Source organism: Rattus norvegicus, chromosome 1 (assembly GCF_036323735.1).
Source record: "Rattus norvegicus strain BN/NHsdMcwi chromosome 1, GRCr8, whole genome shotgun sequence".
In the NCBI taxonomy this organism is placed as follows: Eukaryota; Metazoa; Chordata; class Mammalia; order Rodentia; family Muridae; genus Rattus; species Rattus norvegicus.
In genome coordinates, this window is record NC_086019.1 from 80,083,090 (window position 1) to 80,097,495 (window position 14,406).

Sequence of the window (14,406 nt, forward strand, 5' to 3'; positions counted from 1 at the left end):
ATGGAGAGCGAAAAAGCAGCGACCCATGAGCAACTTGAACCCCGGGACAACAGGTAAGACATATTTTTATGCTCCAAGCGACCTGCCTGGTGGACTCAGGACACAAAGATGCAAAATTCCTCTGGGACCAGACACTTCCGGATTTTAGATGGAGCCCCAACCTCGCTAATCCTGGTCCACAGCTCACTGCTCCCAAACACCTTGGGAGAGAGATCTCATCACCCAGACAGGTGGGCACTCCTGAGACTGCAGAGTGGGAGAGACCACAAATACTGCCAACCCAAGCCCACATCTCTGGCCCAAGAGGAAACTGTACAGGGCCTCAGGGAACCAGAAGATAGGGGCAGTAGAGCAGCAGGTCCCTTGCAGTCTAGACACTGCCGAGACCTGAAGGGACTTGGTCAACAGTTCTCTGCACCCAAATCCTGTGGTAGGGAGAGCTAAACCTTCAGAGGGGCAGACATGCCTGGGAATCCAGAAGAGACTATACTGTGCAAACATTTCTGACTCCAGAGGAAAACACCTAACGTCATCTGGGACCTTGGTGCATGGAGGTTCAGGGAAAAGGCAGCACAGGCCCTCCTGGTTGCCACCCTCACCGAGAGCATAAGGGCAGCCTCCCACAAGCAACTTGAGCCCCAGAACCACAGGTAAGACAAACTTTTATGCTCCAAGCGACCTGCATGGTGAACTCAGGACACAGGACCATAGGAACAGCTAAGACAAGTAGACAGGAAAGACTACACGCCTGAAAGCAGAGCACTCTGTTCCCCTAACTGGCTGAAAGGAAACATTAAAACTGGTCTACAGCACTCCTGACACACAGGCCTATAGGATGGTCTAGCCACTGTCAGAAATAGCAGATCAAGGTAACACCACAGACAAGCTGATGGCAAGAGGCAAGCGTAGGAACCCAAGCAACAGAAACCAAGACTACATGGAATCAGCAGAGCCCAATCCTCCCACCAAAGCAAACACTGAATATCCAAACACACCAGAAAAGCAAGATCTAGATTTAAAATCAAATTTGATCATGATGCTGGAGGACTTCAAGAAAGACATGAAGAACTCCCTTAGAGAAACGCAGGGAAACATAAATAAACAAGTAGAAGCCTATAGAGAGGAATCACAAAAATCCCTGAAAGAATTCCAGGAAAACAAAATCAAACAAGTGAAGGAATTTAAAATGGAAATAGAAGCAATAAAGAAAGCACAAAAGGAAACAACCCTGGATACAGAAAACCAAAGGAAGAGACAAGAAGCCATAGATACAAGCATCACAAACAGAATACAAGAGATAGAAAAGAGAATCTCAGAGCAGGAGATTTCATAGAAATCATCAACACAATGGTCAAAGATAATGTAAAAGGGAAAAAGATACTGGTCCACAACATACAGGAAATTCAGGACTCAATGAGAAGATCAAACCTAAGGATAATAGGTATAGAATAGAGTGAAGACTCCCAGCTAAAAGGACCAGTAAATATCTTCAACAAAATGATAGAAGAAACTTCCCTACCCTAAAGAAAGAGATGCCCCTTAACATAAAGAAGGCTAGAGATCTTCAAATACATTGAACCAGAAAAGAAAATCCTCCTGTCACATAATACTCAAAACACAAAATACACAAAACAAAGAAAGAATATTAAAAGCAGTAAGGGAAAAAGGTCAAGTAACATATAAAGGCAGACCTATAAAACTTATTCCAGACTTCTTACCAGAGACTGTGAAAGCCAGAAGATCCTGGACAGATGTCATAGAGACCCTAAGAGAACACAAATGCCCTCCTATGTTACTGTATCCAGCAAAACTCTCAATAAATGTAGATGGAGAAACCAAGATATTCCATGACAAAACCAAATTTATACAATATCTTTCTACAAATCCAGCCCTACAAGTATAATAAATGGTAAAGCCCAACATAAGGAGGCAAACTATACCCTAGAAAAAGCAAGAAACTAATCATCTTGGCAACAAAACAAAGAGAAGAAAAGCAAGCAAACATAACCTCACATCCAAATATGATTATAACAGGAAGCAATAATCACTATTCCTTAATATCTCTCAACATCAGTAGTCTCAACTCCGCAATAAAGAGACATAGATTAACAAACTGGATATGCAATGAGGACCCTGCATTCTGATGCCTCCAGGAAACACACCTCAGAGACAAAGACAGGCACTAGCGCAGTGTGAAAGGATGAAAAACAATTTTCCATGAAGATGGTCTGAAACAGCAAGCTGGAGTAGCCATTCTAATATCGAATAAAATCGATTTTCAACTAAAAGTCATCAAAAAATATGAGAAAGGACACTTCATATTCATCAAAGGAAAAACCCACCAAGATGAACTCTCAATCCTAAATATCTATGCTCCAAAGACAAGGGCACCTACACACATAAGTCAAAACACACATTGCACCTCACACGATAATAGTAGGATATTTCAACACCCCACTCTCATCAATGGACAGATCATGGGAACAGAAATTAAACAGAGAGGTAGACAGACTAAAAACAGTCATGGACCAAATGTACTTAACAGATATTTATAGAACATTCTATCCTAAAACAAAAGGATATACCTTCTTCTCACCACCTCATGGTACTTCCTCCAAAATTGACCATATAATTGGTCATAAAACAGGCCTCAACAGATACAGAAAAATAGAAATAATCCTATGCGTCCTATCAGACCCCCTCAGGCTAAAGTAGTTTTTCAATAACAATAAGGAAAGAACGCCCACATATACATTGAAGTTGAAAAATGCTCTACTCAATGATAACCTTGTCAAGGAAGAAATAAAGGAAGAAATTAAAGATTTCCTAGAATTTAATGAAAATGAATGTACAACATACCCAAACTTATGAGACACAATACAAGCTATGCTCATAGGAAAACTCATAGCTCTGAGTGGCAGCAGAAAGATACAGAAGAGAACATATATGAGCAACTTGACAGCACACCTAAAAGCACCAGAACAAAAAGAAGCAAATACACCCAGGAGGGTAGAAGGCAGGAAATAATCAAACTCAGAGATGAAATCAACCAAGTAGAAACAAAAAGGACCATCCGATGAATCAACAGAACCAAAAATTGTTCTTTGAGAAAATCAACAAAATAGATAAACCTATAACCAGACTAACGAGAGGACACAGAGTGTGTGTCCAAATTAACAAAGTCAGAAACATAAGGAAGACATAAACTACCAAATCAGAGGAAATTCAAAAAATCTTCAGATCCTACTACAAAAGCCTATATTCAACAAAACTTGAATATCTGCAGGAAATGGACAATTTCCTAGACAGATACCAGATACAAAAGTTAAATCAGGAACAGATAAACCATTTAAACAACCCCAGAACTCCTAAAGAAATAGAAGCAGTCATTAAAGATCTCTCAACAAAAATGAGCCCAGGTCCAGGTGGGTTCAGTGCAGAATTCTATCAGACCTTCATAGAAGACCTCATAGCAATACTATCCAAATTATTCCACAAAATTGTAATTGACTGAGTGCTACTGAAATCCTTCTCTGAAGCTACAATTACTCTTATACCTAAACCACGCAAAGACCCAACGAAGAAAGAGTACTTCAGACCAATTTCCCTTATGAATATTGACACAAAAATACTCTGTAAAATTCTGGCAAACAGAATCCAAGAGCACATCAAAACAATCATCCACCATGATCAAGTCGGCTTCATTCCAGGCATGCAGGGGTGGTTTAATACACGGAAAACCATCAATGTGATCCATTATATAAACAAACTGAAAGAACAAAACCACGTGATCATTCATTAGATGCTGAGAAAGCATTTGACAAAATTCAACACCCCTTCATGATAAAAGTCCTAGAAAAATTACAAATTCAAAGTCCATATCAAAACATAGTGAAAGCCATATACTGAAAATCAGTAGCTAACATTACACTGAATCGAGAGAAACTTGAAGCAATCCCACTAAAATCAGGGACTTGACAAGGCTGCACACTCTCTCCAACTTATTCAACACAGTCCTTGATGTTCTGGACAGAGCAATTGGAAAACAAAAGAAGATCAAAGGGATACAGATTGGAAAAGAAGAAGTCAAAATATAACTATTTCTAGATGATAGTATATTTAAGGGATCTCAAGAGATCCACCAGAAAACTACTAAACCTGATAAACACCTTCAGCAAAGTGGCTGGGTATAAAATTAGCTCAAATAAATCAGTAGCCTTCCTCTACATAAAAGATAAACAAGCCAAGAAGGAAATTAGGGAAACAACACCCTTCATAATAGTCCCAAATAATATAAAATTCCTCTGTGTGACTTTAACCAAGGAAGTATAAGATCTGTATGATAAGAACTTGAAGCCTGTCAAGAAAAATGAAGAAGACCTTTGAAGATAGAAAAATCTCCCATGCTCATGGATTGGCAAGAATAATATAATAAAAATGGATATTTTACCAAAAACAATCTATGGATTCAATGCATTCCCCATCAAAATACCAATCCAATTCTTCAGAGAGTTAGACATAACAATTTGCAAACACATCTAGAATAACAAAAAACCTAGGATAGCTTAAAATATCCTCAACAATAAAAGGACTTCCTGGGGAATCACTATCGCTGAACTCAAAGAGTATTACAAAGCAATAGTGATAAAAACTGCATGGTATTGGTACAGAGACAGATGGGTAGACCAGTGGAATAGAATTGAAAACCCAGAAATGAACCCACAAACCTATGGCCACTTGATTTTTGACAAAGAAGCCAAATCCAAACAATGGAAAAAAGATAGCATTTTCAGTAAATGGTGCTGGTTCAACTGGACGTCAGCATGTAGGAGAATGCAGATCGATCCATGCCTATCACCCTGTACAAAGCTTGAGTCTAAGTGGATCAAGGGCCTCCACATCAAACCAGATACACTCAAACTAATAGAAGAAAAGGTGAGGAAGCATCTTGAACACATGGGCACTGGAGAAAATTTCCTGAACAAAACATCAATGGCTTATACTCTAAGATCAAGAATCAACAATTAGGATCTCATAAAATTGCAAAGCTTAAATAAGGCAAAGGCCATTGTTGTTAGGACAAAATGACAACCAAAAAATTGGGAAAAAATCTTTACCAATCCTTCAACTGATAGAAGGCCTATATCAAAAATATACAAAGAACTCAAGAAGTTAGACCGCAGGGAGACAAATAACCCTACAAAATTGGGGTTCAAATCTAAACAAAGAATTCATAGCTGAGGAATGCCAAATTGCTGAGAAACAACTAAAGAAATGTTCAACATCTTTAGTCCTAGGGGAAATGCAAATTAAAACCAAATTGAGATTTCACCTCACATGAGGGAGAATGGCTAAGATCAAAAACTGAGGTGACAGCAAATGCTGGAGAGGATGTGGATAAAGAGGAACACTTCTCCATTTTTGTTGGGATTGCAGACTGGTACAACCATTCTGGAAAACAGTCTGGAGGTTCCTCAGTAAATTGGACATTGAACTACCTGAGGACCCATCTTGGGCATATACCTAAAAGATGCCCCAACATATAACAAAGACATGTGCCTCACTATGTTCATAGCAGCCTTATTTATAATAGCCAGAAGCTGGAAAGAACCCAGATGCCCTTCAACAGAGGAATGGATACAGAAAATATGGAACATCTACACAATGGAATATTACTCAGCTATCAAAACAGTGACTTTATGAAATTCATAGGCACATGAATGGAACTGGAAAATATCATCCTGAGTGAGGTATTCCAATCACAGAAAAAAACACATTGTATGGACTCATTGATAAATGGCTTTTAGCCCAAATGCTTGAATTACCCTAGATGCACAGAACACATGAAACTCAAGAAGGATGACCAAAATGTGAATGTTTCACTCCTTATTTAGAAGGGGAACAAGAATACCCTTGGGAGGGTATAGGGAAGAAAAGTTTAGAACAGAGGCAGAAGGAACACCCATTCAGAGCCTGCGCGACATGCAGCCCATACATGCACAGCCACCCAGTTAGATAAGATGTATGAAGCAAAAAGTGCAGGCCAGATCGATCCATGCTTGTCACCCTGTACAAAGCTTAAGTCCAAGTGGATCAAGGACCTCCACATCAAACCAGATACACTCAAACTAATAAAAGAAAAACTAGGGAAGCATCTGCAACACATGGGCACTGGAAAAAATTTCCTGAACAAAACACCAATGGCCTATGCTCTAAGATCAAGAATCGACAAATGGGATCTCATAAAACTGCAAAGCTTCTGTAAGGCAAAGGACACTGTGATTAGGACAAAATAACAACCAACAGATTGGGAAAAGATCTTTACCAATCCTACAACAGATAGAGGCCTTATATCCAAAATATACAAAGAACTCAAGAAGTTAGACCTCAGGGAGACAAATAACCCTATTAAAAATGGGGTTCAGAGCTAAACAAAGAATTCACAGCTGAGGAATGCCGAATGGCTGAGAAACACCTAAAGAAATGTTCAACATCTTTAGTCATAAGGGAAATGCAAATCAAAACAACCCTGAGATTTCACCTCACACCAGTGAGAATGGCTAAGATCAAAAACTCAGGTTACAGCAGATGCTGGCGAGGATGCGGAGAAAGAGGAACATTCCTCCATTGTTGGTGGGATTGCAGACTGGTACAACCATTCTGGAAATCAGTCTGGAGGTTCCTCAGAAAATTGGACATTGAACTGCCTGAGGATCCAGCTATACCTCTCTTGGGCATATACCCAAAAGATGCCCCAACATATAAAAAGACACATGCTCCACTATGTTCATCGCAGCCTTATTTATAATAGCCAGAAGCTGGAAAGAACCCAGATGCCCTTCAACAGAGCAATGGATACAGAAATGTGGTACATCTACACAATGGAATATTACTCAGCTATCAAAAACAATGAATTTATGAAATTCATAGGCAAATGATTGGAACTGGAAAATATCATCCTGAGTGAGGTAACCCAATCACAGAAAAACACACATGGTATGCACTCATTGATAAGTGGCTATTAGCCCAAATGCTTGAGTTACCCTAGATGGGTAGAACAAATGAAACTCAAGACGGATGATCAAAATGTGAATGCTTCACTCCTTCTTTAAAAGGGGAACAAGAATACCCTTTTGAGAGAATAGAGAGGGAAAGATTAAAACAGACACAGAAGGAACACCCATTCAGAGCCTGCCCCACATGTGGCCCATACATATACAGCCATCCAATTAGACAAGATGGATGAAGCAAAGAAGTGCAGACCGACAGGAGCTGGATGTAGATCGCTCCTGAGAGACACAGCCAGAATACAGCAAACACAGAGGCAAATGCCAGCAGCAAACCACTGAACTGAGAATAGGACCCCCGTTGAAGGAATCAGAGAAAGAACTGGAAGAGGTTGAAGGGGCTCAAGGCCCCATATATACAACAATGCCAAGCATCCAGAGCTGCCAGTGACTAAGCCACTACCTAAAGACTATATATAAATGGACTGACCCTGGACTCTGACCTCATAGGTAGCAATGAATATCCTAGTAAGAGCACCAGTGGAAGGGGAAGCCCTGGGTCCTGCTAAGACTGAACCCCCAGTGAACTTGATTTTTGGGGGGAGGGCAGCAATGGAGGGAGGTTGTGGAGGGGAACACCCATAAGGAAGGGGAGGGGAGAGGGGGATGTTTGCCCTGAAACCGGGAAAGGGAATAACACTTGAAATGTATGTAAGACATACTCAAGTTAATAATAATAATAATAAAATAGTGCAGGCCAACAGGAACCGGATGTAGATCTCTCCTGAGAGACACAGCCAGAATACAGCAAATACATAGGCGAATGCCAGCAGCAAACCACTGAACTGAGAACGTGACCCCCATTGAAGGAATCTTAGAAAGGACTGAAAGAGCTTGAAAGGGCTTGAGACAGCATGTGAACAACAATGCCAAGCAACCATAGCTTCCAGGACTAAGCCACTACCCGTAGAGTATACATGGACTGACCCTGGGCTCCAACCTCAGAGGTAGCAATGAATAGTGTAGTAAGAGTACCAGTGGAAGGGGAAGCCCATGGTCCTGCCAAAACTGAACCCCCAGTGAATGTGATTATTGGGGGGAGGGTGGTAATGAGGGTATGATGGCAAGGGGAACACCCATATAGAAGAGGAGGGGAGGGTTTAGGTTGATGCTGGCCTGGAAACCGGGAAGGGGTATAACAATCAAAATGTAAATAAGAAATACTCAAGTTAATAAAGATGGAAAAAAGAACAACAACAACAACAACAAAAAGAACATTCATAACAGCCTGTAAAGGTGCATTGTGGCATCGTAACATCAGCTTCCATGTTCTCTTTTGTCGGTGGCTTCTCCTGTCCCTGCTTTCTTTTCATCATTTCTGTTCCAGTCTCCTTCCCTTCCCTCAAACTTTTCTCCTATCCATCTTTCCTTCTCATCCAATGACCGCCTCATTCTATCTTATACCTGCCTTACCTTTGACATCATTTCACATAGATGTTCATTCAGTTATTGCCCTAGAACATGCCACCAGTAATCATACTAATTCAAACCTTCAGCCCATACCTTGTTTTCTACATAATGTACCTTATATACTGCTCCTATTCTGTATTGTACGTATACCTGCATTTTGCATTGAGTAGTCTGAAATAAATTGTATATCATATGCCAAAAAAACCCCAAAAACAAAAAAACATTAACTAATAATTGCTTTCCATAAATGCATTTTGACAGATAAACCTAAATAAAACCTGGAAGTACGTTATCATTCTCTCCAAATGTTCCAAGATTCAGTGAAATTGAAGTATTGTTTTGCTTATTATCTTTCTTTATGTAATTTATTAAAGTTATTTTAATCTCTTTTTACATTCCTGATATTATTCCCATTCCAGTCCATCTTCTAACTCTTCCACATCCCATATCTCCTGACCATTCTCAAGGACCTCCCCACCCCACCCACATCCCACCCCTCACCAGACTTCCCCATTCCTAGGGGCCTTGAGTTACTTGAGGGTAAGGCTCATCAGCTCAGACTGAGTCAGCCCCAGAAGTTCTCTGCTGTATATGACCTCTTCTCAGCTGTCTACTCTGTATAGTTGGTGGTTCTTTGTCTGAGAGGTCTCAGGATCCAGATAAATTGAGACTGCTCTTTCTCCTGTATCATTGCCCTCCCCTCCTCAAGTTCTTTCATTTTTTTTCACTAACTAATATAACCACAGGTGTCAGTAGCTTTTGTCCATTGGTTGAGTATAAATATCTGAATCTGACTGCTTATTGTGTCTTTCAGCAGGCCGTCCTGATAGGCCCCTTTTTTTTCAGAACACCATGTCCTCAGTAATAGTGTAAAGCGTTGGGGTTCCCTCTTGAACAGGATAGTACTTTTGACCTGTGACTGGATCAAGTTTTCCTCAGGGTCCTCTCCATATTTGTCACTGCAATTCTTTCAGACGACAATAATTATGAGCCAGAGTTTTTGAATGTGGAGTTTTTATATTTTTGCCTTCTTTGTCAAAGATCTACTGTCTCTAAGTATTGGTTTCATTTCTGGGTCTTCAATTCTATTCCATTGATCAGTGAGTTCATCTCTCTACCAATACCATGAAGCTTTTATAACTATTGCTCCATGGTATAGTTTGAGGACAGGGATGGTGATTCCCCACCAGTTCTTTTATTGTAAGGAATTGTTTTGACTATTCTGGAATTTTTGCATTTCCAGATGAATTTGAGAATTGCTTTTTGATTTCTTTGAAAAATATTGTTTGGATTTTTGATGGAGATTACAATTATCTATAAATTGCACTTGGGAGGGGCACCCTTTTTTTACTGCTAATTCTGCTGATTCACAAGCATGGGAGATCTCCCCATTTTCTGACACCTTCTTCAATTTCCTTCTTGAGATACTTGAAGTTATTGTCATACAGATCTTTCACTTGTTTGTTTCAAGTTACCCACAATTTCCAGAGCACTTAGTGTTATAATACTTTTTTTCTCTTAACTGCTTGCCCAGTGCCCCATTGGTTGTATTTTACCATCATTTTCCTCGAATTCCTGTAAGTCTTTAATTTTGTTCTTTATTTTTTCCTAACTATGCTATCATTGAGTAGAGCATTTTATAGTTTCCACTTGTAGGTAGGATTTCTGTTGTTTTTGTTCTTATTGAAGACCAGCCCTAATCCATGGTGATCTGATAGGATGCATGGGATTATTTCTATCTTATTGTATCTATTGTGTTTGGTAAGTGGACCATTAAATGGTCAATTGTAGAGATGGTACCACGAGTTGCTGAGAGGAAGGAATATTCTTCTGTTTTGTAGATAACTTTTAAATCCATTTGGTTTATAACCACTCTTAGTTTCACACTGTCTCTGTTTAGTTTCTGTTTCAAAAACCTGTGTTAATAGCAATGGGTTGTTGAAGTCCACCTCCATACATGTTTGGTGTTCAATGTGTGTTTTGAGCTTTAGTAAAGTTTCTTTATGAATGTGGTTGCCCTTGCATTTGTGGCATAAATGTTCAGTATTAAGATATTCTTTTGGTAGATTTTCCTGTGATGAATATGTAGTGTCTCTTCTGATCTCACTTGACAACTTTTGGTAGAAATACTATTTTAGTGGATATTAAGATAGCAACTCCAGCCCATTCCATGGAAGCATTTCCTTGGAAGATATTTTTCTAGGCTTTTACTTTGAGATACTGACTCCCTTTGCTATTGAGGTGTGTTTTTTGTATGCATCAAAATGATGGAGTCTGTTTGTATATCCAGTCTGTTATCTTATAACTTCTGATAGGTGAGTTGAATTCATTAATATTGAGAGATATTAAAGATAGGTAATTGTTAGTTCCTGTTATGTTTCTTTTGTAGATGGCATTATTTGCATGTTACAAAAATTATTTTAACTTAATTAACTTAAATCCTTCTCACTGACCTTCTCCCAGTTAACCCCTACAAAAATATTTTTTGCTTTTTCTATCTGATACTTAGTGATTGTGTGTCTTCCCCTGGGTATCCCTCTACCCTAACACTTTAAGTCTCTAATTCTAGGGCTCTGTTCTCCCAGTGAGACGTGAAAAGTTTCCCTAACCATAAGAAAATATCCCAGGCAATACTTTTTGTCTCACTTACTTACAACAATAGCATAAAGGATTATGATGGCCAATTCTGACTTCCAAAGAGCGATACCTCCATTATTGCACATAGCATAAAACTGCAAAATCAATAATACACCTACCAGGAATTAAAAAGAAAATATTTCCATTGAATTATACAAGGCACAGAAAACAACTGACTTTCTTTTCTTTCTTTCTTCTTTTTTTCCTTTTTCTATTTAGATAAAATACTTGTTTTTTAATTAAATAGCCTGATTAAACTTTTTTCCTACCTCTTGTTTTCCCAGGTCCTTCACACATCCTTCCTCAAAACTATAATGCTATCTACCATTAGAAAACTCTCTTCAATGGGACATCTCTAGAATATTGTATATTAATGTAAAATATGTTAAAATAAAACAGATATAACACATATGTATTGGACAAAATAAGTAAAGGAGCCCAAAATAAGCCATGAATTCCAGAGATTCATATGTTCAAACACTTACAAATATCATTAAAAAATTTAACTTATAACAAATAATACATTTGCAAAGAATTTTAGGTTAATATATATAGAATGTAATTTATTTTCACTCAAGAATATGGGGGGAAAGATCTTGGGGTTGATAGCTTAGAAGAGGGGACAATTAGTAGAATTTAAATTGAATAAGTAAAAAAAAAATAAATTATTACAAAAATAGAAATTGTTACTCTATTAGTGATGGGACAAGAGTCTACATCAACTTTCAGATTTTGCTCTCCAATTATAACAAACTCATGAATTATTTTTCCTGTTGCCTTGATATCTTTCTTGCTCTCTCCCTCTCTCCCTCTCTTCCTCCCTCCATCTCTCTCTCTCTCTCTCTCTCTCTCTCTCTCTCTCTCTCTCTTGTGTGTTTGTGTTTGTGTGTGTGTGTGTGTGTGTGTGTGTATTTCTATTTATTTAGAAATCCAGGCTTTCTTGGTGTCCTAAATCAACTCTAGCTCTCGCATTTTTCTATTTCCTTTCTATGGTGTTTCCTGAAGCCTGAATAAAATGTTATGCCCATACACCCATCCCCCATCTCCCTTCTTCATGCTTCTGTGAGACTCTCCCACTACCACTTACCCAATTTCACAACAAAACTTTGGCTTTCCCCTATACTGTGGAAATGAGCATTCATAGGACCAAAAATGTCTCCTTCTATTGAGGCCACACAGTGCCCTCCTCTGCTACATACGTGACTATAGCATGGTTCCCTCAGTGTGTACTCTTTGGTTTGTGGTTTAGACCCTGAGAGCTCCAGGGAGGTCTGGTTGGTTTATATTGTTGTTCTTCCTATCAGGGTGCAAACCCCTCCAGCTCCTTCAGTCTTTTCTCTAACTACTGCACTGGGGTCCCATGCTCAGTTCAAAGTTGGATGAAAGCATCCAACTCTGTATTTATCAGGCTCCAGCAGAACATCTCAGGAAACAGCCATCAGGCTCCCCTCAGCATGCAAATTTGACATCTACGAAAATAACTGGATTTGGTGGCTGCATATGGGATGGATTTCCAGGTGGAGCAGTCTTTGAATGACCTTTTCTTCAGCATCTGCTTCATTCTTTGTTGCTGTATTTCCTCCTGTGAATATTTGCTTCTCCCTTTTAAGGACTGAAGCATCCACATTTTATTCTTTCTTCCTCCCAAGCTTCATATAGTATGTTAATTGTTTTTTGGGTGTTCCGATCTTTTGGGCTAATAGCCACTTATCAGTTAATGCATACCACCTCCTTTTTCTTTCTTTCTTTTTTTTTGTGTGTGACTGAGTTACCTAACTGAGAATGATATTTGCTCATTCCATGCACTTGCCTAATAATTCCATGAAGTCATTGTTTTTAATAGCTGAGTAGTATTCCATTTTGTATATGTAACAAATTTTCTCTATCCATCCCTATTTGAAGAAAATATGGGAGCTTTCCAGCTTCTGATTATTATAAATAAGGCTGCTATAAAAACAGTGGAGCATGTGTCCTTGTTATACATTGGAACATTTTTGGGTATATGCCCAGGAGAACATTTTGGGTATATCTGGGTTCTCAGATAGTACTATGTCACATATTCTGATGAACAGAAAACTGATTTCCAGAGTGGTTGTACCAACTTGCTATACCACCAACAATGGAGGAGTGTACCTCTTTCTCCACATACTTGTCAGTATCTACTGTCACTTGAGTTTTTGATCTCAGCCATTCTGACTGGTGTTAGCTGGTATCAGGTTTGTTTGTATTTGCATTTCCCTGATTACTATGGATACTGAACATTTCTTTAGGTACTTCTCAGCCTTTTGATATTCCTCAGTTGAGAGTTCTTTGTTAAGCTCTATAACCTCTTTTAATAGGATTATTAGGTTATCTGGTATCTAACTTCTTGAGTTATTTGAATATATTAGACATTAGCCCTCTATGAGATGTAGGATCTTTTCACAATCTGTTCATTGCTGTTTTGTCCTATTAACAGTGTTCTTTGCCTTGCAGAAGCTTTGCAAATTTATAATGTTCCATTTGTTGATACTTTATCTTAAAGTATAAGTCACTGGTGTTCTGCTCAGGAACTTTTTCCCCTGAATATATGCTGTGAGTATAATCTGAAGAACAAAATTTTGAAATTTGCCATTTTAAACATATTAATATACAGACTCAGTGTTAACTGTAACAGAAACTAAATGCCATTCCTTGTACAGAGAAACCATTCTCAAAATGAATGTTAGTACAAATTACACTGCATAATCAAAGCAATCCTGAATAAAAATAGTAATGAAGAGGATATCACATATCTGTTTCCTGTGACATACTGAACAAAATGACCAAAACTAGGAAAATACTAGCACAAACATGGTTTTAAGTATATTGAATAAAAATCTTCAAATGAAAATCTAAAATATGGTCTAGAATTTAAGTTGCCCTGCTTTATAGAACTGCTGGGATATGCCTGTGCTCCAGAAGCAGAGACACACTGTACCATGATAACTCATATAACATAGTTGTTATATGTCTACTTCATTTTACTTCCAGGGGTATGGAATGAGAACATGTAGAATAACTGAAAGCATAACTAAATAGCCAAATGAATACAGCTCTCCCAAAATTGCTGTGACTCAAGCATAAACTAGAAGTTGTGTAATGATATAAGCAACATCAGAATGCCTAGAAGAAGTTCTGTATGTCCCTCATCTGTATTGATCCTAATATAGCAATATAGTATCCTATAATATAGGACAAACTACATCATAATGACACATGTGATGAGAAAATTCATGTTTGATGACTCAAAGTATAGATTACTGTTTTCATT

The 14,406-nt window shown here is 38.5% G+C and overlaps 1 pseudogene; it reads left to right on the plus strand.

Moving 5' to 3' along the window:
* The window catches only part of Nlrp4b-ps2 (NLR family, pyrin domain containing 4B, pseudogene 2), a 45,564-nt pseudogene continuing 31,158 nt past the window's right edge, over positions 1-14,406 (plus strand).